Genomic DNA, 25,961 nt, shown 5'->3' with positions numbered 1-25,961 from the left:
GTTGTCTGAGTTTGGACTTTTAGTCGCAGACCATTCTGCCTTTACTTGCTGAGCCTTGACCTTGACTTTGGCTCTTCGCCTTATGATTTCGCACGAAGAAAGCTTCACGCTCAACCATGGACATTGCTAGGCAGAGGGGAGCATCATTTTTCTGTCTACGTTTGCACGCCCGTGCAGCCTTTTCCAAATCCAAACTGCTTCAACCGTGCCGGATTGGCGTCGGCTTCATAACGCGAAGGGCGCAGATTACATTTAGAGCAGGGGAAGTTCTTTTTCTTCACTTCACCAATGATCTTTATGGTCGTCAGAGAAAGTTGTCTTTTCTACACTGGGTTCTGGGTCGACTACAGGCGGAAAAGTGAGGAATGACACCTTCGCTTTAGGGCACATGCTTCATTTACCTTTGTATTATTGTAAGTAAATACACAGACAAGACCGAAAGCCGCCAGCTCTGAGGAAACGCAAGAAGGTATTTTAACACCGAAGCTGTTTTGCAAATCGTAATTTTTCGTGTCCGCGGTCAAAAATATCAAAAAAACTTCCCAGCGCGCGCACGTGAGCGCGGGCCTCGCGGCAACCGCCCAACAGTTTGGGCTTCGGTGCAATACTCGGGGTTGGATCGTAGCCGTCTCATACGTTCTCGAGCAGAGACACGACGGCGTTCGCGCTGCGCTACTTAATCCACGGGAGTGGGATACTTTTAGATGCGAAGCATCTCATGCTCGGGGCTGTGTCCCTCCCTCCCTCGTTGTCGTTGTGCGCCGTCCGCACTCTACTGCGCATGCGCGTCTCTTCAGCCCCGCCAGCGTTTGGGCTGACGTCAGCGCAGTCCACTATAAAGAAAAGAAATAGTTAGGCGGCGCCCGGTTTCGATCCCACGGCTCTCTGGCCGCAACGGGAGGTACGTGGCGCTCCTCCCACTGCGCTAAAAACTGAGACGGGAGCATGTGCTACGAACGCGCCTTATGCCCTTCACTCATTCATACTACGTCAAGAAGCTACTGATACAACGAAGGCACGCGAAGCTGAACGTCACGGGAAACGACGAACTGAAAACTAATAGGAACTTCAGTAGACCCCATGGCTGCTTCGCATACTACTCAGGGTTCCCCTACGGGAAGATGGTGTAATTTTTTTAGGCCCACCCTTGTTTTGCTAGAGTCTAAACGATGTGCTCGGCGTGGAGTCACGAGGCGCTGTGTGTCGCCGACGCATCGGCCCAAGTGTCCTGCAGGGCGCCTCGCACCCGAGAATATTTTAACACCAAACCTCTTCAGAAACTCGTAATTTTTCGTGTCCGCAGATAAAAATACCAAGAGATTGCCGAGCGCGCGCATGTGAGCGGGCGCACGTTAGCGCGGGCCTCGTGGCGACCACCCCGCAGGTAAGAAAACACGAAAATTTCCAGCGCTCGTGTGTGCATGCCTCGCGACGACTACCCACCGTCCCCTGCGCACGTTTGTCAAATCAAGCATACCGAGTTAGGGAGATTGGCCAAAATTGTGGTGACCACCCGCCAGTTAGAAAAACCAAGAAAATGCTGAGCGCTCATACGTGCCTGCCTCGCGGTGACTGCCCAGCGTCCCCAGTGCGCGTTTGTCAAGCCAAGCATACGTACTTTGGAAATTGGCCAAGATTGGCAAACATAAACAACTCCAGCGTTCGCCGTAACCGTGACAACAGTTGCTCGAAGCGAGAAAGACTCCAGCGTTTGCCGTAATGGTTGCAACACTTGTTCGAAACGAAAAAGGCACGTCGTAGCGTACGACCTTCCGTGGTGATGTGCAGTGACTATCACTTCCAAAAAAATGAAAGAAGCTCATACTTATAGCAACAATGATGGAGTGAAGGTCATTTCGGGAACGACGAAGAAGCAAATCGGCTGCAATCGTGGACTTACACCTTCGTGGTGCTCCTGAAGGTTGCGTAGAGCCTCGCTACCTTCACGTCTTACGCGTTAGTGAGAGCTTCCTCTGCACAAAGGTACAGTGGCACAGATAAACACGTCTTTGTGGTATTTCGAGCGCTATCTAAGTGAGGCTACTAGCGTCTGTAAAGCACTGTGGGGGACCCCGTCCCCTTTGGCAAAACTGAGGACATCCCACATCGTAAATGTCACGGTCTCGGGATACTAAAAGAACAACTAGTTTTGGATTTATGTGACAGTGTTAAATCCATTGCAGCTCCAGATTACTTGCGAAGACGTGAATCTCGTTATCGAAACGTGCTTTCATTACAGCCGTCTCGTTAAAGCTGTCTGTCTTTGCAAAGCTTGGAAGTAGGCCACTTGGTGTTGAGCATCTTGAATTGTAGAGATGCACTGTGTGACACAAAGACGTATGAAGGCCAGGAATGACGAGAACAGACTAAGTGAAGCGCCGCAACACTGATCTGTTTCTACTGAAATGTTCCTCGTAAGGCTGAATGGCCCTTTCATGTACTGGCATGTATATTTCTATGTCTTTCTATGTCCAAACACAGGTACTGGCTTAACTTAATGCAAGAAGACACCCAGTTTGATTGGGGCCTGTGCGGTGTTAGATCTTTAGCGGTTGCCGGTGATTTGTTTTACGTTACGCTTATGGCACACACAACTGCTTTCTTCTGAGAGTCATAGTTCGAAATCGGCAAGCCATATAAGGCTCAACCTTCTTGCATAATCTAGGATTCCATTAAACCGTCTGTGCTCAATTCAGGCCAAAACGTCGAGACCCGAATGGAGCATCTACGGAACGCTGTCGGGACGGCATGGTGCTCGTTAGCGCGTGAAAGGGTAGACTGCTACAGGTGAATGCATGAGAATTACGTAACGATAAGCCGTTAGAGCAATTAGGGGTATTACGTGGGCTAATCAGCTCAGCGATAGGCGCGATCTTGACGCCAGTTTGCGTTGCCTCGGAGGCTTTACGTATGCAAGCGGGGGAAGATATATCCGCTTCGAACCGGTCGGGGCCAGTTTTTGTCCGTCGAATTCAGACCTTCGGGATAACGCTGGTCTAAAAAAAGAACGCAGTAGCGGTGAGACTCATAAAATAACCGTACCGCCTAGATAACAGGGCCGGGAGAGGCACACTCTTCAGAAGGTAGTAGTGGTGATAATAAAAAGTGGTTTGAGTGCAGGAGAACTGTACCGAAAGGTTCAATGAGAAAAAAAAAAAAAACGGGCTAAGATAAAGTAAAAGCAGTACTCCTTCTACGTGCTCATTTGAAGAGGTTTGATATAAAATGCATTGCGTCGAGCGAAGCAGTGAAACGGCAACCCAGAGTGCTTATGCGTAGGGTTGTTCGTTTTCGGGTAAAACCAGATTTTACCCGGTATTTGCACTCCTATTATGTTTCAGGAGTTAAATCGGGTTAATCGGGTTAAACCCGATTTCTCCCCCAATGCAACTTTTCAAAATACCCATCTGCACAATTGCGGGCTGACGGTCAACCGTTGTCAACCTGTACTTGAGGGAACAAGCCCCACAAACACAGCTGTCGAACTCATAACAGTGGCATGACTCCACCGCACGCTACCTCAGGCTGGGAAATGCTGCATTGGCATTGTTGTGCCGAGATAGTGGAAGCTGCGATGTCGAGAAAACTTTCTCCTGGCAGAGACACTTTCAACGATCTGACAGGTCTTGAATGGAGGCCGACATGTTGCGCAGGCAAAAGGTAGTGCATGGAAACAAAGATTTCTAAAAATGCGATTCAACTTTTCGGCTATAAAATGCTTCATTTCTTAGAAGTTATCACTGGCCTTTAGTGCCATCATTACTGATTCATTTCCAAACAAACGCCAAATTTCAGAGAGTATTTGTTAGCGAAGTCTAAAGTCCGCCCGATTACCAGCTTGGAACAAACATCAATTTTATCGCGTTAGGGTTAAGAAGCTCGTGATACCTCCTGATAAAATAAACCGAGCGTATTTTATAAAGATTTTAACCCGAAGAAGTGTGTAAAATTTTAAGATTTAGGGATAATTAGAACCTCAAAAAAAAAGAAACCAGAATTTCTGAACGGTTTCACAAAAAGCCCGATTTCTCCCCGATTATGAGTTTGAAAAATAGCACCCGGTTTTTACCCCCACCCCCCCCCGATTTCAAAAGGTGATAAAACCTGAAAATGAGCAACCCTACTTATGCGTTAGCACGCCGACATGTGCCGGTATAATCGGTTTTGGCTCCTATCGTCGTACGGGGTGAGGAAAGTGGTGTTTGGCCTTTGCACTTCATCTGGATACCAGAGAGCAGCAGCAAGAGGAGGACGAGAAAAATGAGGTACGAGAAATGTAAACCAAGCTGAACTACTTTTTTAGTTTCCACCAAAGACTTCCGGTGGTGCGTACACGTCACTTCGGCGGCTTTGAGCTATTGTGGCAGCTTCGCGTGGACGCGAAAGTGAAGCGGGCAGATGCCACCAGAATCTCAGCATGTCGTGTTGCGCTGAATGTCCGTGCCAGTTCAAAATTCTATGAACGGGATACTAAATAAGGAAGCACAGATATTGTTGAGTTTTACAGGACATTTTGCAGCTGAAAAACAAAAGCTCTGGAAAACACCTGACGGCAGTCGCACGATATTTCATTGCGTTAGAAGAGATAAAACTATGGGGAAAACCAAAAGCACGCACGCAGGCACACATGCTCACGCAAACACACAAATTTAACAGCTTGCAGCCTCCCGTGTTTACGCATAGAATAAAATTACCCTAAAAAACAGGAGCCAAAGCGTCAAAGAATCGAGCAAGGTGCTGGTCACCGTGCAGTTACTGCAACACGGGCTTCTTTCTCCGGCGCGCGCACACAATTTACGCAGAGGCAGAGGGCGGATTGTTGGCGCTCGCCCATTTGCTGTTGACGCTGCCGCTGCGGCTTTTTGGTTTTCCCGCCAGTCTTTCGAGTTTTCTTTTGGCTGCTTGGGATCACAACCTTTCGTGAAGGGGCTGCCGTATGCAGAGAAACCCTGAAACCATGTAAGGCTGCGTTCACCCAACTGGCTTCCCCATTGCCGAGTGTTCCACGAACACAAGACTGCCACGTGGAACGAGACTGCCACCACTGGTTCGGGTGACGGCCAACTCTGTTATTGTTATGGAATGCGTCCAATTTCTTCAGACAACAAAGAAAACAGGCGAAGTGAACCGTAGGGAGGTAATTCAGTCCCCTTAACTTTGTCCGCCTCTTTCGGGATGTGACGGGGGATATACTCTGCGTTTTTAAGAGAATGGGGCCTACTTTTCAGTACGTAGAAGAGGAGCTTTATAGCAACTATAATTTGCTTACATAAAAATAGAACATTGATTGCTAAGTAAGCAAGATAACGTGGTAGACATTGTGTAAATAAGAGGACCAAGGGCCGAGACGTCCCGGTGATGGGATGACGGTGTTCTATTTACAAGATGGCGGAACTGATGAAGACGAAGGAGCTCGAGCCTGAGCTGCTACCGCGAGATGACAGGCACCGATAAGACCATCATCATCGGTGCAGCGAGGATTGTCCATAAAGTTTCTACAGACATATTTATTGCTTTCGTTTGATGCAAACGATCCTTAGGAGGGACAAAATTGCTCCCGTAATTGTACAGATGGTGGACCGGAGGAAAGATTCTGCAGCAAGACCGCAATGTTTCAGAAAGTCGTGGATCAACCAAAAAAAATTACATGGGGATTACGATACTCCCTTATGCGGTATTTCGGCGCTCCTTTTTAGCTGTTTTGACTGTGCAAAATATGTTTAGGCGAAGAATTTCTGACAGACATATTTGTATGGTTACAGAAAACTTGTGTTTCAATGGCTGACAAAGCACATGCTTCGGTTGCCTCGCTCATTGTTCGAACCTCACTCTGGGTTCTGGCATCGGTGGTGCTGAGCTTCCGCTCTGGCAGCCCGTTTAGCTGCAGCGGCTGACGAAGCGCACTAACGATTGCCTCGCAGTTCAGCACTCACTTCTGATGGCTGCAGTGTGCTGAGGACGCACTCACTCGTGGATTCTCCCGACGGCAACTATGGTGAGGTTCTGCTTGATTTGATTTGATTTGATTGTGGGGGTTTAACGCGCCGACGCAACGCAGGCGATGAGGCGCGCCGTAGTGGAGGGCTCCGGATTAATTTTGACCACCTGGGGATCTTTATCGTGCGCCGACATCTCGTACACACGGGCGTTTTTGCTTTTCGCCTCCATCAGAAAAGCGGCCGCCGCGGCCGGAAATCGAACCCGCGACCTCGTGCTCAGTAGCGCAACGCCTTAGCCACTGAGCCACCGCGGCGGGTGGTGAGGTTCTGCGTCGGCGGCGCAAAGTGCGTCTCAGGAAGGGACCGCGAACTGTGTCTGAGGAAGCGAGCGCACATCACCGTGACGCGCACGCCACCCTCATGTTTTCGCCAAGCATCGCGCAGTCGAGCGTTTCGTGCGGACACAGCATAACCCCCCCCCTCCCCCCCCCACACACACACTTTCGGAGAAGCGTCTCGCGCCGCCACGGCGAACCACCCTCCCCTTCTAATTTCTCGACGGTCTCCTCCTCTGCTTTCTTGCACTCTTCGGATTTGCCATCGTTCACTCGATGACACCGACGGTGACGCCCCTCATCCCACGAACGGGCGCCAAAGGGCTGCGCAGTAGGAAGGGTCGGGTGATGTAAGTCTGGCTACCCAACGTGAAACTCGTTACACAATTATTCCTCGAAGGAAGATATTTTTGACTGCACAAAGAAACGTGGGAACGCTCCACACGACGAGATCATTGAAGTCTAGTTAAATAAGACTCGTTCCCTGGCGACAGCTTCGAGCGTGACGTTGTCCGCGGCGCTGGCATTGCACCGCAGTGGGAAACACTGACTCAGACCATTGCTAGCAATTTGAGTACTGCAGGCTGGGAGGAACAGGCAGAAGTAGCCGCTGTCCTCTCCTGGCTTGCTCATGCGCATTTCGGACGTCTGCATGTTTACCATGTAGTTCCTGGACGTGACCTTGGGAGAGAGATAACATGCAGACTGTGATCAACTTGAGGCGCGTTTTCTCGAAAAACCACTAACACCTTCTCGCGTGTGGAAAACGGGAACCATGTTGCGCAAATCGTTTAAGACAGCATGTCATTCCCGAAAGGCTAGGACGATTTCAGCTGGAGAATGAATTGGTCAGTTTCGTTAAAACGTTTTAATGCAAAGCTTTCTATCTCTACCAGCCAACGGTTTCCTAATGGCGTGCCCGACAAGAAATTGTCAACGCGGCTGGAGAGGGGGAGGGCGCTTTTCACTCATGGATCACAGTGTAAATGGCGCAGCGAATCTGCGCTATTACCCAGCGTTCCCCGCGCGCACGTGCCTGCTCGCATCAGCGGGGGCATCGGTGAGACAGCTTTGTCGTCCGCTTTAGCGACGATTGTTTTGGGCCTATTTTGGCGCATCTTCGCGGCCACTGGGCGCTTCGTTCTCACGGCTTGAATAACTTAATTGTTCGACAGCACCTCATGGGCAACCCGGACCCGACGCAATTAAGTGGTCGTACGGCAAGGATACGTTAACGACTTGTTTGCAGGGCGGGAAAGCAAAATGTGGACACCACATAGAGACATCTGGCCGCTGGAGAAACGCTACCTTTTGCGCACTGCTTGCCACAAATGGGACTCCGTTTTCTACATTGGTGAATAGCAATTTGGTCGTGTTTTCACAGGTATCACAAAAGGCGAAAGGAGCAACTGGTTCTGATAAATAGCGATTATAAAAGTGCCCTCATTTTTCTCGTAATTCTCAAACTTACTAAACTAACTAGTTGAAGTCGGTATAAATGGGAATAACTAAGCTCACATGCCGAATTGTTTAGGTGTCTGCGCTTGTGTCGCGCGGTGGTGAAGCCCCGAGCTAGCACATCAGGATGGCTAGGCTCCGCTGTCTCACCCTTCGAAAGACCTCCCTCTCCATTTTCGTTTAGCCGGCGCACGACTGGGATAGAGCGGCGGCCGCCATCGCTCTAACCCGACCGTGCCCAGCGCTTCTGCGTTCGGGACGCCGCTACTGCGGATTCTAGGTAACGGCAGGCAACATCTCTGGTTTCGCTCTTTGTAGAGCCACGAGTGTGAATTCAAACGACGTCGCATGGGAAAATGTTGTGGGTGTCGTATAAAGATTTGCTTTCCAACCACTTTCACAGCGTGGATTAGAGCCAATTTTTTTTTTATAGCTGGGATGTTGAGCTTTTGTTGGATGCGGCATTGAAGACAAAACACGTAGAACCAAAGGCGGCGAACCCTAGGAACAAGACTCTATTCCCGAGGAATAGAAACACTCAAGTGTTACTTTCATCCAGAAGCCAGGAAAACCAATCACCATTGAAAATCTGAGACTAACAGCCCTAACTTCTTGCATGGGCAAGTTAATGGAGAAAATTATCCACACCCGACTAGAAAACTTCCTCGAAGAGACAGGGCAACTCCCATACAACATGGTTGGCTTCCGCCTTCATATTAGCACCCAGGACGTCCTCATCCAACTAAAACAAGACATATTTGACAAGACCACCCCGAATGCTTACAGACGTAAATTGGCACTCTATAACTACATTCGCTCATTTTCAACAGGATGCACAGGGCAAATCAAAGTAGGTGGCTTAGAGTCGGACATCTTCCTAACCGGTGACAGGGGTACCCGGTAAGGGGTAGCCCTCTCTTCACTACTGTTTAATATCTATCTTCTTTACCCACCGCAGAAACTACAACCCATCCCAAACCTCGAGGTATCTGTCTATGCAGATGACATTACCTTATGGACCCCCAAATAGGACGCCCTAGGCAAGGTACGAGATGCGCACCTCAGAAGACAGAACCACTGTATATGAAAGGAGCCAATTCTCAAGACCCTGCAATCGAACAAGTCTACCTCACCTTCGAAGACCGAAAGGTAGACCTACATGCAAGACAGTCCGGTTTCTGGGTTTTTACATTCAAGTGAACAACAGATGGAGCCATCAGGTCAACCTCCTCAAGCAACAATTAGACCCACTAGGCCACATGATCCGGAGAGTTACCACTAGCCATCGCAGGAGGAGGGAAGCTGACACCCTCCGCCTGGTACAAGCTTTTTCCGTTTCGCGCGTAGTCTACGTGACTCCCGACATGAATCTACCTTAAAAGCTGAGCAAGCCCGACTGGAAGCAACACTCTGGAAAGTTAAAAAAAAAACGCTATACATCTTCCAGCCCCGTCATCGACGCAGAGGCTTATGGAGATGGACGCCCACAACACCCTTGCCGAATTGGTTGAGGCTCGCCGCGTTAACCAACTGTTTACACGTGGTAAAACACCAGCAGGAAAGACCATCCTTACTCAACTCAACCTCAACCCCATCCAGGTTGGTGAAGCACCCTGGGAAATGCCACCTGCGTGGAGGCCCTTTATCGACATCCGTCCAATCCCCCCAAAAAACATGCACCCAACGAAGCACAAGGGCAGGCGAGAAGCCAGTGCCAAAGCACTCAGCAAGATACTTCAGTGCATAGCCCCTCACAGATTAGCCTACACAGACACAGCCCTGGTCTGTGCAGGTCAAGTGGAAGCTGTGGCATGTACTGGGGACAACTCGAAAGTAGCTTCTTGTCGCACCCCTATAGGAGAAGAAATTTCGATTTGTTAGCAGGTGGCCCTTGCTCTCGCCATCATCCAGCACCCATGCTACATCCACACCGACTCCCAAGACGCCTGCCGTGCCTACCTACGTGGTCGTATATGCCCTGATGCTTATCACAGCCTCGACGCCCACCAACCACCTGAATGGAAGAGGACCATCAGCATCATCTGGACTCCGTCCCACACTGAGGCCGAAGTGAGGGGCAATGCCCGAGCCCATAACTTGGCACGCGAAGAAGCTAGCTCCCGTGCCATGGTTTCGGGGGACGAAGATACGGAAGAGGGACGGGACCCACCTATCCCACTCCCCACCTTTAGGAGCATCACAAAACACTATCGGGAGCAACGTCGCTCTCTAACACCACTTCATTTCCTTGACAAGGGGTATCAACTCAAATGGCACGTGCTGCAGAGCAACACCTATTCAACGCCATCCAGAACGGACCTGCTCCACCCCCAGCTCTACCCCTCACGCGAATGTGCCTACTGCCAACAGGCCCGCGGCACCATATGCCACATGGTCCTTGCCCGCCACAACCATCCGGCACCTTAAGACGCCGCATGACTGCGAGACCACCCCAACCCCATGGAGACGGCCATAACGGCCTAGGCCCCGGAGGGCAGCGCCAGCTGATATCCTTAGCTGATGAGGTCTGTAGGACCAATGGAACCCCGGACGTAGGGACCAGCCTAGGCTGATCACCCGAAGTCCTTTATGACTTCAATAAAGTCTATTCTTCCTCGTTGTCTCAGGCGACACTGGACAGTTGGCATAAGTGACATTGTCTTACGTGACCCTGCTTATCGAGCATAGCCAATGAACCACGAAACGGTTATCATGAACCGTAAGAAAAAAATCATCTACCCCTGTGTCTAACGAAAACGGAGGGAAAACGCGAGGCTTTAGTGCGTCTCCCCGCGTCGAACCGGCCGAATCAGCGCTAAATCAGAGCCAAGCAAACGATCAAATTCAACGATCAAACGACGAACTGAACGACTAAAGCTTCGTGTTTTCCCATCACTGTCGTTAGATAGAGGGGCATCGAACGTCGTCGTGATTAATCTCACCAATCAAACGACCAAAGTACAGGGTTTTAACGCGTCGACTCACCGCTGTGGATGAGGCGGGCCGTAGTGGACGGCTCCGGGTTATTTTTGACCACCTGGGGATCATTAACCTACGCTGAAATCTCGTACAGGTGGCCAACGACAAACTCAACGATTAAATCTTCGCGTTTTCCCATTGCTTTCGTTAGACAGAGGTGTGGTTATTTTTTTCTTTCACTTCACCCACGATCATTCATCATCATCGTCAGAGAAAATTGGCTTAACTGCAAAGTGTATTGGGGTACAACGGCATCACTGAGGACAATAAAGCTTTGCTTTGAAATAAGCGAGGTACAAACTTGGTCACAAACAAAGCGATTGCAGACAGCAGTCCGGAGCAGTATCGTGGCATCATCTGGAAGAACAAATGGTAAGCGAGACAACGCAACACGCTTCGCTGTTCGCTGTCGCCCTAGTGAACATATTAGCAATCGTTTCAAGTACCTTGCCCTGGATGCATCATCGCTGACGTCACGGAACACAACCTCGAGAGTAAACTTTCGGCTTAGATTGTTGAATTTCTCAATGATTACAGCATCGTTTGCAGCCGGACAAGCACTGGGGCACTATAACACACTAAACCTGCCGATTCAAACAAACTGTATTTTATGGCACCTTTATATAAATAAAACTCCATGGTTAGCACTGTTTGACGTCCCCAACAGAAACCACCGCATGGTGCCTGCAGTATGCATCTTGTACACACGTTTACCATGTTCTTGTTGTCGTTTGAAATGTATTCACTGGACCTCATCCCGTCACTTAGCATGGACCAAAGACGAAAGCTAAAAAGGCTCCATTACAACTTGCTTCCAAGCAAAAATGCCAGTGCGTTGGAGATTTCAGCGCACGTTAAAGGTCCCCAGGTGGTAAATATTAATATGGAGCTCTTCACTACGGCGGTAGACAAAGAAAACTGAAGGACGGACAGAAACACTTCCTGATACAAGCCCCTTGTTCCCAAAACAAGGTCGCTCGTTTGTGGCACGCGTGTGTTGCTGGTGCTCCCACTCTACGCAGCCGGCACACAGCTAGTCGTCTAGTTTCTGTGTCTCGTTTCGCAGACCACTTGTCAGCCACGCCGTTAACGAAGTCACTGACGCCACGAAGGGTTCCCCAGGGCACCCCAGCGCCCTGTAGTAAGGACTTTGATGGTTGCGAGGTCTGCCTGCGTCTAGGCTGCTCGTATCCTCCGGCTAGACAACAATTGGCCAAATTGTGAGAGAACCGAATCGCCGCGGAAAATCAACACATACATGGCGCTCCCTCCTGATTCTATCAATAAGGGCATTCCGAAGGTCTGTAGCCGCGTTTACATGAATGCGACAAGGAGCGCATCGCATCGCATCGCATCAATTTTCTAGCGCATCGCATCCATGTAAACGGGGCTAATGCGCTAGAAAAGCGCGTCGCATTAATGCGCCAGACAGGGGTGGATTGAGACGCGTAAGTCGACTTTCGAAGTGCATGTAAACGCGAGCGCATCGCATTAAGAATTATGCCGACAAGAAAAGTAAGCCCTGAAAACGCAGCTTTGCATTTAAAAACGTTAAATCGAATGTGAGACGCCGGAAAATGCGAGTCGTAAAAAAAGAACAAGAATCAGCCGTGCCAGAAGCTTTGGAAGCGCCAGAAACGCTGCTTTACCTTCGATGTGCGACACCGTATGGCGCCACTATCGCACCAGGGGTAATGCGCTACATGTAAACGCTAGCGCATCGCATTACTCGTGATGCGCTAGGAAATGTGACGCGCTCCTATCGCATTCTGTCGCATTCATGTAAACGCGGCTTGTGAGCCTTTCTGTCGAGGAATGATTGTTCCAGCTAGCTCGTAGGCGGTATATACTAGCCATCGGGCCCTGTGGTGCACACCGACGTGCCTGGGTTCGGCTGAATAGAGGGAAGGTTCGTGGCATTAGGCATAAACTGGCAGAGGAAAGGACAGGCTTCAGAATCACTTCTTTAGACGCTATTGATTTAGACGATTCCCTAGTAAGGTTGCCGCGTCGGAAATAGTAAAAATGAGCATGGCGTAAGCTTGCTGTCTTCATTAAACGATAGCCGAAATAGGTCGCTCGTTGTTTTAGAAATCATGTAGTCCAAAAAAGATATTTTTTGCTTTCTGCAAGTTTCTCACTACCATGTGTATAACAGAACAGAACAGGAAAAGAGGGAGAGAGGGGGCGGGTAGGAGATCTGTCACGGTGCAGAACGAACGGCCTTTCTCGGATGTCGCCAACAATGTACCCTGTTTCAGCGGCAGGACAGAAAAGGTCGTCGCTTACATTTCAGCGATGTCTTGCATCAGCGAAATTGAATGTCGACTGTGTTGCCTTATAAATAACTTTGACAAAGCCCATTTCGCCAGAACGTCTGCTTGCAATTTAAAATGCTTCCGTTTCTTCGCCGGTCCTGTATGTAGCCACAAAGTGTCGATTGAAAAAAAAAGCAGCAGGTGAGCGAGAAAAACTCAGGCTACGTTGGCAGTAGTTTATCTTTCAATGCAGGAGTTTACTCTGCGGGGAATCCCGCATTACGTTCCTCAGTGAATTTATGTTACTAGCAAAGTAAATAGATATTGGATAAATTAGTGGTGACACAGCCAAAGTTGTTTGCAGCGTATGTTCATTTATTCTATGATCATTTTTTACCACCTTCATCTTTTTGACACACTAGAGTAATGAGAATAGTAACTTACCGCAACAAGCCCACAAAGGTCCCCCATTCCCTCGCTTGTGTACAAGAGGAAGTAACCAGCTCTAAATTGGAATTACCCTCTTCATGCAACACTTTAAAAACAAGCGGCGACTCTTTTTTTGTGGTTCCTCAAGTTTGTTCCTAAGAAAACGAACAAGCCTGGTAACCAGTGACCGATAAATTGTCTCTTGTCATAATTAGGACAGGAAATGGGACGAGGTGCCTGGCTCTGCGGAGAATGGGATGAATTTGTTGCGCGGCATGTGTAGCCAACCTCGCGCGGAGGGAACTAGGGAGAGAGAAAAAAAAACAGAAGGCACAGATGAACCCAGTGTGAGGCATTTGTTGACAAAATTAAAATGCGAAGCTGGCTGATTCAATACAGAAACCGCGCCATCCCATTATCCGGAGGCCAATACGTCGGCGTCCCTACATGCGTGTTTTACCCCTCCCCTCCTCCCCCTTTTGTTTTTCACTAGGCAAAGGTACACGGCATATGTTTGCCCTGCCGGAAGACGCCCGCGAGCTTGTTGTAATAACCCATACGTACTTCATACGGCTTGTAATCCACTTCTGTCAATATTAAAACGTAACGGTGACGATCCCTTTCCCAACGAACAAGGGGCATAAAGGGATACATGCTGTGTTTGACTTGATTATTTTGTGCCGACCGAGACGCCCGTGACACAAGTTCCAAGTTTGTCTACTTAACCGACAAGCCCAACACGTAGCAGGGAAATCTATTAGCGCTTCACATTAGGATTACTCATCAATCCTCCAAGGTAATAAATGACACATGCCACGTCCCGAACGCGTGCGGACACGTAATCATAGAAGCGTCAGTGCGTACTATGCGCACAATACTGTCCCATACCTGCACAGCAGCTCGGCGCGTAGGTATTGCCTAAGACGACACTGGTCAGTTGGAATACGCGACATTGTCTTACGTGTCCTGTTGGTCGAGTATACCCAATGTTGCACGAAAGGCCATAATGAAAATAGGTCAGATAGAAATTTGGTCAAAAACTAACCGAGTGCGCAAAGCTGTCCTTAGCAGTATCGTAGCGCCATCTTGGAGTGCCGACGGTAAACGAGCCAACAGAACATGTTTCGCCGTTACCTGTTGCCCTGGTGAACATAGTAGCAATCGTTTCAAGTAGCTGCTAGAAATGAGCCGTCGTTGACGTCACGAAACACACGATTCAGCGGGAGGATCGAAATTTCGGCTGAAATTGTTTAATTTCTTAGTGAATACGGCATCGTTCGCGGCCGGGCAAGCGCTGGGGGAAACTGGTATTTTGTCTTTATGGCCCCTAATAAAAACCTGCAGACTTAGCCCAGTTTGCCATTTTCACGAGAAAAACACCCCACACATGCTGGTAATTGCAGTATGCTGCTTGTACACAAGATTTCAATAGTTCTCATGTTGCATCTGAAATGTATGTACGGGTCCTCACTCCGTCACTTGGCATGGGCCAAAGAGGAAAGCGGGAAAGGCCAAATTAGAACTTTCTTTCCGCAATAGAAATGGCTTCCCAGATAAAAGAAGAACTTTCTTTCCGCAGTAGAAATGGCTTCCTAGGTAAAATGAGATCGTTTTCAAACATGAACCCCCTTTTCAAGCGCACCATGTTGTTTAATATACATTCCTTGAACGGCGTGGACCTAAATGGAAGGAAGACGCCGATGACGGCGCCATGTTCTCTACCGTATACACGCTTACAAGCGTAACGTCTCTCGTATACCTAACGTCCCTAGCCGCGACGGATGGTGACAGACGAAAGTCTGAATTACTCCTAACTCACGGATTACAGCCGCCGATCAGCGGCTTCGTTTTTCAAAGACGGTGCAAAAGTGCCCGTTTCCGTCCTGTGAGTCCATAATAGAATCTGAAGAGTGTCCGCATTAATTGCGCAATAGCCAGACCGCAAATTTGAAACATTTAAATATGACGCCCTAATATCTGACAGTGTCAGCCATTGATGCATCAACGGAAAGCTTTAAAGTGACCAGTAGTGAAGGATCACGTGGTAAAACGCTTCTTTCCTTCTGCCTGGGAACGAAGCTAGAGAGTAAGAACACAACCAGCTAATAATATTTCAGCTATAACAGCTATAGCGCAAGAACTCCAGGTGCCAGATTTCGTAATATCGCGTAATTTGTTCCGTTCCAATGGAAAGGCTAACACTCAATTCGTTTACTTTTATTGTCCTTACGGCGTCGAACATTCTATTGGACATTTGTTGACCCTGACTACCGATTTTAGATCTGGCGGCAAAATATTGCTGATGGAATAATACAGTAGGCTTTACTTTTTTAGTCAGATACGAGCCTCTCTTTAGCCTTGTATCGCTATCCTTTGGATGGTTAGACTCGCCATTGATTTTTAACGCCTTTCAGTTTTATTTACTTCGCTATGAACGAGCTGAACAAGCAAAATGCGCGTGTATGTGCCTGTATAACGAAGTGATTAGTATGCGTGAGTTGACAACCCTTGAGCGGTGAAGCAAGATTGTCTTCGCTCTCCGTCTTCCGTGACGCGAACCTCGCTCGCTGTCGTTGGCCTTGCAGGTTTGGTACGAAATCTCGGCTCCCCCTTTTCGTCCTCCATTTCACGCCTACTTGAAGGGCAAAGGGCGAGATCACGGTGTAAGAATATTCTTCCACCGTGGGCGAGATCCAATAAACATCCTATCAAAAAACTGCCCTTGGGAGGGAAAAAATTAAGTTGGGGAGTGGTTGAGAACTTAGCAGTTATCGGTGCCTCTCGAGAGTCCGGCGATTACGTTAATAATGCGAACCAACGCAAAAAAAAAAATCAACATACATACACCCTCCTCCTCCCCCCTCCACCCCCCGGTGAACAAAACATTTTAGATGTGCTTGTTTTTTCCCTTTCATTGAAAATCATATTCTAAAATGTGTCGTTTTTTTCGTAACCCCTTTTCCGAAAAAAAATTGTTTTGTCACTGCTCCCTCCCAACCTCAGCTCCCCAGGACCAGCTGAAGCTGTTGAAAGAGGCTCGGATAGCGGCCACAGCCCGGGAGTTTTTACGAAGGCTCAGAGCTTAAGCACTTCTGGTAGTCGTGGAAGTGGAGCATAAGCCAGTCGGGAGCTTGCGAAGTAACCCTCACTAGCTTTCGTATTCGCGTACGAAATTTAAATGATTACTTGCACCGTTGTAACCGGGCCGGGTCGCCGCTATGCGCATTCTGGAATAAACCAGAAACGATGGACCATTTCTTCTTCTCCTGCCAACGGTTCTCCTCTATAGGACGAACATATTTAAAAGGCACATGTAACCGGCTAAATCTCCCGCTGTCTGCTACACTGATTTTGTAATTCCGGGTGACAAAAACTGGGATTCTGCAACGGGGAACTTTGCCGCGCCTTACACTAATTCATTCTAAAATCAGGCTGTCTGCCGTGTTAAATATTTGGCCCTGCTAGATTCCTATGTAAAACATTTGTGCGCCTTGCCCACTGCTTCGTCTGTACCACATTATCTCCGCTATAATTACTTCCCGATTTTCATGCAATGGTGTTTTTACGTTTTTTTACTTCTGTCAATAACTTCCTCACTTTTATTCTCTTGTAATCTAATGCGAATCCAATGTAGCAATTAAATATTTTTCTCCCAAAATTCCTCGGTGGTTATGAGCCATCTCACTGAGGCCACCACCACCACCAGCTGAAACGGTCATCTGCTGCGTCTGTAATTTTTCTCATTAGTTAATAGTGTAAGCACAGCCAATTTTGGTAAAGGTGGTGCGACGATCCAGAGAGGCGACAGAATTCGGAGAGGACGCCAGCTCCCTCGGTACATTATGCCAACCGGTTCCACAATCATTCCACAATCATGGTGGATTGTGGAATCATGGATTTCACAATCATGGTGGCCAACACCATGTTCCACCTCAAGGGGACGGCGTTCAACTCGTATAATACGTATTGATACGTGGCAGAAGACGCGAGAAGGTATATTTTTATTATCTACCGAATATTCACTGCGACAGCCCGCATCGGCACAGCTGGAATTGCCCTTCAAAAAGTCTTCTCTTTCCTCTCTGTTCCTAGGCTCACGCAGATTGTCCTCTGTGTGGGCATTGATCATACACACCGTTGCAAAAACCGCCGAACGGAGCGAGCGCCGTCACGGTGTTGGCTATGAAGGCGCAGGGTGCGATTAGTGGTACCGCTCAAGTCGTGTAGCGTGCACGATGTCAGTGCGTGCAACATGACTTGAGGTGGGTGCAGCAACAGGGGATTCTGATACGTCACATCAGTGACTTCACGCATTACACGGTAGGTAACATAGTACAGGGGCAGGAGTCTTCGCACAAACCCACACGGCTGGACGGAGTCTAAAGACGCACCATTGAACCTGTAGCAAAGCGCACTGGGCGGTGCAGGTTGTCGTAGGCGCACTTTTGGCGCGACTGCGGCGCAGATAGACGGCCACGGGAAATCTGGCGGGCCAGATCAGCCCGCGCTATGGCGTCTCCTGCGTACGCCGAAGTATTCTAAAGTGAAGGTGCAAATGGGACCAGTGTTTCGAGCGTATAGTAGGCTCGAGACCGAGCAAGAAGTAAAGTGGAGAATAGCGGGCCGTGTCGTGTCGAGAAGAATTGTAGGCGAAGGTAACACTTGGGCAGAACGACATCCCAGTTGCGCTGATCTGCAGGGAGGTAGAAAGACAGCATATCAGTCAGTGTACCATTAAGGCGCTCGGTGAGTTGATTTGTCTGACGATGATATGCGGTTAGCTTATGGCGTGTTGAACAGGAGCGAAGAATATCGGCGATGACTTTGAATAGGAATGTGCGTCGACGGTCTGTTAGTTGGCGGGGGCACCGTGATGAAGGATGAGGTCATGGAGCAAGAAATGTGCGACATCGGTTGCACAGCTTGCTGGAAGTGCATGTGTGATTGCGTAGGGCGTAGCGTAATACGGCGATTCACCGGTTTCCCGTCCGAAACTCAGGAAAAGGTCGAAGTAGGTCGAGACCAGCAGAGTCAAATGGTTCGGCCGGAATGTCGAATGGCTGCACCTGGCCCACCGGGCGCGTGGTGGGCGCCTTACTCCGTTCGCACAGGTCACACGCTGTGGCGTAACACCGCACGAAACGATCTTACCAGGCCAAAAGAACCCGCGACGTACACGATCGTACGTGCGAACGACCCCAAGGTGCCCAGCTGTTGGCACATCGTGGAACTATTGGGGAACAGCAGCGCGTAGATGTTGAGGAACCACTTTGAGGAGTTCTGGGCCATCCGACCACATGTTCTGGCGGTTGAGGTGAGGTAGCTTCCAGACGCTATATAATCGCCCGTAAAACATCCCCACGTTGCTCTTTGCCAATGCTCAACACGCGAGAAATAGAAAAAAGTTTCTAAACATCGTCTTTGTTCTGGTGATTCCGAGGGTCCGCGGAGTAACGGGCAAGAGAATTTGCATCCTGGTTCAAACGACTTGATTTGTAGACAGTTTTACACGTGAATTCCTGGAGACGCAAAGCCCAGCACCCAAGTCTTGCAGTGGGATCCTTCAGTGAAGACAGCCATGGTTACGTCTTGGTTCAGTGCTCTGTCGCCATGGTCACGGCCATTCGATGGAGATTTTGTCTTCATCGAGCGGCCGTGCCACACTGAAGGGTCATTCATACAGATAGGAGCAGAACTTGTGGACAGCCCAAGCGAGAGCAAGGCATCTCTCTCAGTGATTGATTGATTGTAGGGTTTAACGCGCCGACGCAACGCAGGCGATGAGGTGCGCCGTAGTGGAGGGCTCAGGATTCATTTTGACCACCTGGGGTTCTTTAACGTGCGCCGAAATCTCGTACACATGGGCGTTTTTGCTTTTTGCCTCCATCAGAAAAGCGGCCACAGGGGCCGGGAATCAAACCCGCGACCGCGTGCTGAGCGGCGCAACGCCTTAGCCACTGAGCCACCGCGGCGGGTCACTTTCTCTCAGTGATTGAATAATCCCGCTCAGCAGAAGAAAGGTGGCTGCTTGCGTATGCAACGACACGGGATTGGCCTGCTTGGGGCTGTGCAAGCACAGCGCGTATACCATGGCTGCTGGCGTCAGTGAGTACTTCTGTGGGCGCGTGTACGCCGAATTGAGCCAAAATTGGTGGCGTTGTCAGGAGCGATATCAAGGTGCTGAAAGCCGTAACTCGATCAGGTCCCCAAGTAAAAGAAACATCTTTCTTTAGAAGAGGTGTAAGAGGGCGGGCAACGTTGGCGAAGTCTCGGACAAATCGGCGGATGAATGAGCAGGGCCCAACAAACCTGCGGACGCCTTTGGTTGTGCGCGGCAGGGAGAAGCTCTTCACAGCGCGGATTTTATCGGGATCTCGCTGCACTCTCCGTGCGTCGACTAGGTGACCCAAGATAGTGATTTACGGACGGGCAAAAGGGCACTCGGCAGAGTTCAGCTGAAGCCCCGTAGGTCGAAAAACTACCAGAATGTCGTTAAGATAGTCTAGATGGGCCTGAAAGGAAGGCGAAAAACGATGACGTCATCGATGTAGCGCAGGCACGTTGTCCACTTGAACCCTTGTAGTAAGGCATGCATCATGCGCTCGAAGGTCACTGGCACATTATACAGACCAAAAGGCATTACTTTAAACTGGTAAACACCGTCGGGTGGTATAAAAGCTGTTTTTCGCGGTTCATGTCGTCGACGGCAACGGGCGCATAACCGGAGCGAAAGTCGATCGACGAAAGGAATTTTGTGCCGTACAGACAATCCAGTGCGTCATCAGTACGGGGAAATGGTAGATATCCTTCTTAGTGACGGCATTCAGGTGGTGGTAATCTACACAGAAGCGCCATGACCGGGCCTTTCTTTCAGGAGGACGACCGGAAAGGCGTATGGGCTGGAGGATGGTTCGATAATGTCCTTTTCTAGCATTTTACTGGCGTGCTTTTGGATAACCTGTCACTTAGCATGGGACAATCTGTACAGCCTGTGGTGAATAGGACTGGAGTCACCCGTGTCGATGCGTTGCTTTAAACCTGATGCTTTACCCAGCTCACGAATATCTAGGTCAAAATATCGGGTTACGACGTCAGGAGGGCGCCACGCTGCTAAGTCCGAGTCGGAGACAAGTCTGGGAGCAGCATCGGGGCAAAGTGCTCAGGGGCTGCTGGAGAGGAAGGTGGAGAAGCACCAGTTGGTGGAGGAGAGTCAAGAAACAAAGTAGATATATCGTAGTCAAGAACAGACGACCTGAAATCTAAAGCGATCCCTCTGGAGATAACTCCGTAGATAGCTCCGTAATGGGCAATTTGGGATAACTGAGGGCACAAGCCAAAATTCAGAATAGGCAAGGAAGTTTGATTTCTGCAAATCGCCATGACGGTATGAAGAAGTGCTGTGCTGCACTCTAGTAAAACGGAGGTTATGGGCGAAACGACGTAGTCTCCATCAGCGACCGGCGTGCTAGTAACTAGTTAACTGGTAGGACGTACGTGGTGGCTCTAAGCAGCAAACAGACATAGTCGATGGAGCACAAACGTGTTAGCGGTCTGTCGTCATTGCATGACACAAATTGCAGGTCGAGATGAACGTCGCCGTTTGAGCGGTTAACAAGGGCTCAGCGCTCTTCGAGAAAGTCAGTGCCGAGGGCTTTATCGTGAGCACAGTTCTCGAGTATTGTAAACAATTGTTTGTAGGCCACCGATCGTAATACATGCAGTGCACATGCCCGCAACGGCTGGAATAAACCATCAGCGATCCGGACGGGCGTCGTGGCAGCTGTCAAAGTTTTACGCAGACGACAGAGAAGGCCGGAGCACATAAAATATACTTGAGCCCTGGGATCAATGAAGGCGCGCACGGGTACACCATCCATTTCAAGATCGAGTAAAGTGTGCTTCACGTAGAACTTGAACAGAGGATTTCGAGGTCGGGTGGGAAATGCAGCGTCACCTGTTTGAGCTGCATCGTCTAGTTTTCTGATGGGAGGCGGTGGTAGAGAGTGGACGGGGAAGCGGGGGGGGGGGGGGGGGGGGCAAGGGGAGGGGAACGCTATTGACGACGGGGTTGGGGGGACGGCGAGCGACCGGTTTGGTAGGGCTGAGCGGACGTGTCATGGGCTTGCGACGGAGAGTAGGGAGAGTATTGTCTAGGGTCATCATAGGGAGTTCGGATCAAATCATTTTGGGCGCTGAAGAGACCTTCGGTTGCGGCAGTAGCGAGATATATTGCCCGCTAGTGTGCAGTTGAAGCAGATAGGCTTGTCATCTTAGGTTCGCCATTCTGTAAAATTTCGGGACCGTTAACGAAATGGGACTATAAGAGTTCCTTGCGGCGTAATCAAAGCAAGTGTGAGGGGCACTCGGTCTCAAATGAGCGATCGCGCAGAGGGTGCAGCCCCATATTCATCAGTTCTTCATGAACGATGTTATGAACCATGCAAACAGTTGGGACAGGCTAATCGACATAGCAAGGCGATGCATGAGCGGGAGCAATAGCCTAGATTTCACGGGGAATGCTCCGGGTTAGATTTTTCTACCGCGATTCTGTTGCTGAGGGGCGACGTGGTACGGCCGGCGGGAATACGTCCTCACACGGGTACGTGGCAGCTGTGTTGGGAAGCCCCGTGAACTGTTGGGCAACGCGGTGGGTTTTAGATTGTTTGAAGCGGCGGCAATCGGTGATCATCTCATCGACGCTGGAGCTGTTTTTAAACACCAGGAGATTGAAGGCATCGTCAGCTATCCCATTCAGTACATGGTCGACCTTTTCGGTTTCTGGCATATGGGAGTCAAGTTTGTGGCAAAGTGCGAGTACGTCCTGACTGTACATGATGTATGATCCAGTCGCACTCTGAGCATGAGTCGAAAGTTCATTCCTAGCAGACAACTGGCGATCAACAGACTTCCCCAAAATGTCACGTAATTGCTCTTTAAAGATGTCCCAACTTATCATGCGTGATTCATTAGTTTCAAACCAAACATTGGGGGTACATTTAAGGCAGTAGTAGATATTTACCACTGTGACCGTTGCGTCCCATCGATTGTGTCTGCTTACACGCTCGTACATCTGGAGCCAGTCCTCGATGTCGACGTCATCGGTGCGGCAGTATATCCCTGCATCCCGAGGGTGAGTAAGGACGATGACCGGAAAACTGGCCATGTTCGGTTTAGCCCGCGGATAGGAGGTTAAAGGCATGGAGAGGTCACCGAGAGAGACTTGGAGGCCGCTCCCAAGCTCCGTTCTCGCGGGTGGGATCGTTACAGCGCCCCAAACACAAGATCATATGTGGAAGAAAACACGAGAAGTTATGTTTACAATATTTACTGAACATGCACTACGACAGTCGGCATCGGCACAGCTGGAATTGGTTGGTTGGTTGGTTGCCTCCCACAATGGCACATACCCACGCCGGGGATTGGCCAAGAAGTTTTGTGCCTAATGAGGACGTGACCTATATTATTTTAGATCCCAAAATTTAGAAAAGAAAATACCCAACAGAATTTTTTAAATATGTATAATATGAAAGTAGATTCAGGAAGAAAAATGAGGTATGTGTGAATGTTTAGCTGGCTAGCAGGAAAACCTGCCTGTCGCCACAACATAAGAATGGAGGGCAGACACAACATCCCTGTGGCAGACTCCTAGGGCGGAAGCGCCTAGTGACAGGACCTCGTAACTAGATAGCGGAAGGTTAAGGCGTCTAAAGGTTGACTCCAGATGCGTGCGTCGCATTGGGGAGAAGCTGCGGCAATTAAATAGAAAATGATCTAAATTTTCCAGTTCGTCGCAGAAAGGACATTGCGGAGATGGAGCCAGACGAGATTTATAAAGATAAAAATTTAGTGGGGGAATTTTGCACCGAAGTTTAGTGATTGCTACCTCGCATATCCTTGTTTCACAAAACATTGGCTTCCATGCATGACGAAGGTGGCTATAATCTCTAGATGATAGAAGGGCGTCTTGCTTATAAGCCTGGAGTAGCTGTAGACGTTTAAATCTCGCCCCCAATAGAAAACTGTCATTTGGGCATTGCACAACCACAGGGCCACCAAGAGACATGCTGGCTAATTGATCAGCCACTTCATTGTATGAGATTCCTGCATGTCCTGGAACCCACACTAGCCGAACCTCACAAAGCTGATGCGGAACAAATGATCGGAATGTGCGGATAATTGGAGAATCTTTTTCGAATGTTAATGCGGAACACACAGAGAGGGAGTCAGAAAGTATAACTACATGGGAAAATCTATGCTGAAGTTTTTGAAGAGCCAAAATTATTGCCAATAATTCCGCCTGGAAAATAGGTGTGAAATCAGGTAACCTGATCGAAAAGGACCAATCGAGGTACTGGGAGAATATCCCGACTCCAGCTTTTTCATCAACTTGTGAGGCATCGGTAGCAATGACGATATGGGAATGAAGGGTTGACAAATGATCCTCCAGCAATCCATTTAGAATTCGGGCTGGCAACATCTTGGCATTCGGGGGGAAGATATTATCAAACATTATTTCAACAGATGACACACTAATACAAGTAGAGGGGAGCCGGAAAAGGTCTGCGTGAAGTGGCTGGAGCCATGACTGTACTAGATCCATCTGGGGTCTCTGGAATCGCGTCCACTGAATGCCTTGAAAAAGATCAGGCCTCAGACGGAAAATGAACTGGGCGTCATGCAGTGGGGGTTCAAACAATTTGACAAAGGTTAGTACGGTCAATAATTGGAATCTAAACTTCAGTGGAGGAAACCGTGCCTCAAGGTGTAAAATAGGGTTAGCGACATATTTTGGCAGTCCCAAGCATAGTCGCAAAGCCATTCTCTCGACGATAAATAGGGGATTTAATTTGTACGCCGCACAACCAGAAAATAGGGCGCAGCCAAACTCTAATACCGGGCGGACATAACTGCGATATATCATTAACAGTGTATCTCTACGCAACCCGAATTTGTGGCTACATAGCCTGCGGAGCACGCCTGCAGCTCTTTCTCCTTTAGTAGCAATATGTTTAATATGAGGACGCCATGAAAGCTTGTCATCATAGATTATACCGAGATATTTTAATTCTGTAACTTGACGGATGGATTGCTGTCGGTACAATAGGCATAAAGAAATGGGGACGGTCACCGGAAATACTAAGACCGCACATTTTCCCACATTAAGTGACAAATGTAGCCTGTTAAGCCAATTATCTAGGGTGGCCAGATAGTTTTGTAGTCTTTGGCACAAGTCATGAATATCTCTGTCCGATGAGTAAAAAGCAATATCATCGGCATAAACGTAAGTTGATATGCCATCCATTATGGGAACTGATCTGAGAAGAATATTAAAAAGAACCGGAGAAAGGACTGACCCCTGAGGAACCCCTCGAAACTGCTGATAGTGCGAAGATGATATGCCACCTTTCGAACAAAAAAGTCGCGTCTTTTTTTTCCTCGGTTCACGTGGATTGACCTCTTTATGGGCATTGACCATATACACCGTTGCAGTATGAACATTAGCTCACGAGCTGGGAGACCTGCAAAGAGAGGCTGAAGAGCCTGTTTGGGAAGGCTCTCGGACGTCAGCTCTACGTTGGTTAAACTACGTTGGTTAAACACCGAATCAACACTGGCTACGCAAACCCCCTCCATCGGCGGCCATACCGTGTTTCCGCCGCTGAACGCCAAGTCATCCAAAACGCAGGTGGATAAAATCCTTCAGAAAGATATCATCGAGCCTTCGTCTAGCCCTTCATCATCGCCGGTCGTCCTGGTCAAGAAAAAAATACCCCTCGAGATTCTTTGTCGACTATCGTTATTCCAAACATTACTACGACAGACGTTTACCCCTTACCCTGAATAGACGATGTCATCGGCTGACTCCACAGAGCCAAGTACTTCTTATCAATAGACCATCGCTCAGGGTATTGGCAAATCGCCGTGGACGACTTGGACAGAAAAACCACTTTCATTACACCGGACGAATTATACCTGTTCAAGGTCATGGCGTAAAGCTTTTGCAACGCGCCCGCGAAATTGTAGCGCATGATGGAAGCATTCCTTTGCAGCTTTAAGTGTTCCATGTGCCGTTGTTACTTTGATGATGGGATCGTTTTCTCCTGTAAATTTGCGACATATATTTCTCGTCTATCCGCCATCCTTGCCGTTTCCCGGAAAGCCGGCTTCAGCTGCACTTTTCTAAGTGCCATGTTGGGCACTAGCCCAAAATGGCACTCAGAGAAGTATGGCCATCTTCGGCCCTCGTGTGAACGCGTGGGGCGTATGACCTTGCCTAAAAATGTCAAGGCTGTCCAAAGCTTACCTGTCCCTACTTCGTCGAAAACCGTAGACAGCCTTCTTGAGTTATGCTCGTACTTTCGGCACTTTATTCAGCGTTTCGCGTTACGCACGCCCTTTAACACAGCTTCACAAGACGAACGAGCATTTTTTCAGGGGACCGGATCAAGAACGTTACTTTTCGACCTTAAGAACTAGATCAGCAGCGCCTTCCATCCTAGGCTATTTCGATACTCCTGCCCCTACAGAAGTTCGCACTGATGCGAGCCGCCATAGCACAGAAG

The sequence above is a fragment of the Haemaphysalis longicornis genome, unplaced genomic scaffold, assembly GCF_048455015.1.
Source record: "Haemaphysalis longicornis isolate Haplotype H1 unplaced genomic scaffold, Haemaphysalis longicornis Haplotype H1 scaffold_4, whole genome shotgun sequence".
NCBI classification, from domain to species: domain Eukaryota; kingdom Metazoa; phylum Arthropoda; class Arachnida; order Ixodida; family Ixodidae; genus Haemaphysalis; species Haemaphysalis longicornis.
The sequence above is the reverse complement of the archived record's forward strand: the minus strand, read 5'-3'. Positions refer to the sequence as shown.